Genomic DNA, 1211 nt, shown 5'->3' with positions numbered 1-1211 from the left:
ATTTATCATTCCCATGACTCACTATGTCTGAACTCCTTCAGTGTCTACACATCCTCTCTTGAACATTTGGAAGCCTGAACATGTGGTGCTGATATGCAAATGAGACAACCCTAATGCATTAGGATCAGGGCAAGATTTCTGACTCTACTGACCATCTGGACAAGCTGTCTGTAGATAAGATTCCCAAACTGTACCGAGCTCTATAAAAAAAGTTCTTTGAACTTAGAAGCAGGCACATTTAGTCTACTTGAAGATGACCCAATTTCTCCTTTCCCTCCTGTAATGCTAAATAAATATTTCGATTATTGGATTTTTGTGGCCTTCCCTTTGAAGGCTCCTAACTTTTACAGTAGATAAATAAGTACTTATAGAATATATGCACAATTAATACAATGAAACTTGTTGGGTAGAGAATGAATCTCTAGCAGCTAGGAAGGATCATTAAAGCTTCACGTAGAAAGTTGCACTTGAGCTTAATTTAGAAGAAAATTAGAAATCCAAAGGTAGAGATGAGAAGTTAGAACACCAAGACTATGGGTACAAAAGTCACACAGACAAAAGAATGGGGAATATGAGGAATATGGAGTATAAAGGAATGAGCAAGTGAGCCAACTTGGTTGGAATGAGAGAGTGTATAAAGACAAGTCAGGTATAATAATATTAGAAAGGTAGGATTACAGATGGCTTTAATTGCCCAAGAAAAGAATTTGAATTCTTTAGGTAGGTAATTAGGAGTCAATGCAGCTTAATGAGTAACAGAGCACACCATCAAGTTTATTCTGTAAAAAAAACAAAAAAAAAGTTGGAAGATAAATTTAAAAAGGAAAGATGTTGAGAAAGGGAGACCAAGGGAATTGAAACTGTATGGACAAGAAGTAATAAGGGTTGAGATAATCACAGTAGTTGTTTTGTTATTGGTAGTGTTGAGCCATTTCAGTTGTGTCTAATTCTTTGTGCCCCCATTTGGAGTTTTCTATGCAAAGATCTTGGACTGGTTTGTCACTTCCAGTTCATTTTACAGATGAGGAACCTGAGGCAAACAGAGTTGAGTGACTTGCTCTATAAAGTCAGTGTTTGAGACCAAATGTAAACTCAGGGAGATGTCTTCCTTACTCTGAGAATTCCAGATTCCTGTAATAGAGTTGGTACTCTATCGATTGTACTATCTAGAAGTCCTGTATATCTGAGTGGAGGATGTCATGGAGGTAAAA

The sequence above is a fragment of the Gracilinanus agilis genome, chromosome 3, assembly GCF_016433145.1.
Source record: "Gracilinanus agilis isolate LMUSP501 chromosome 3, AgileGrace, whole genome shotgun sequence".
Taxonomy (NCBI): Eukaryota; Metazoa; Chordata; class Mammalia; order Didelphimorphia; family Didelphidae; genus Gracilinanus; species Gracilinanus agilis.
The sequence above is the reverse complement of the archived record's forward strand: the minus strand, read 5'-3'. Positions refer to the sequence as shown.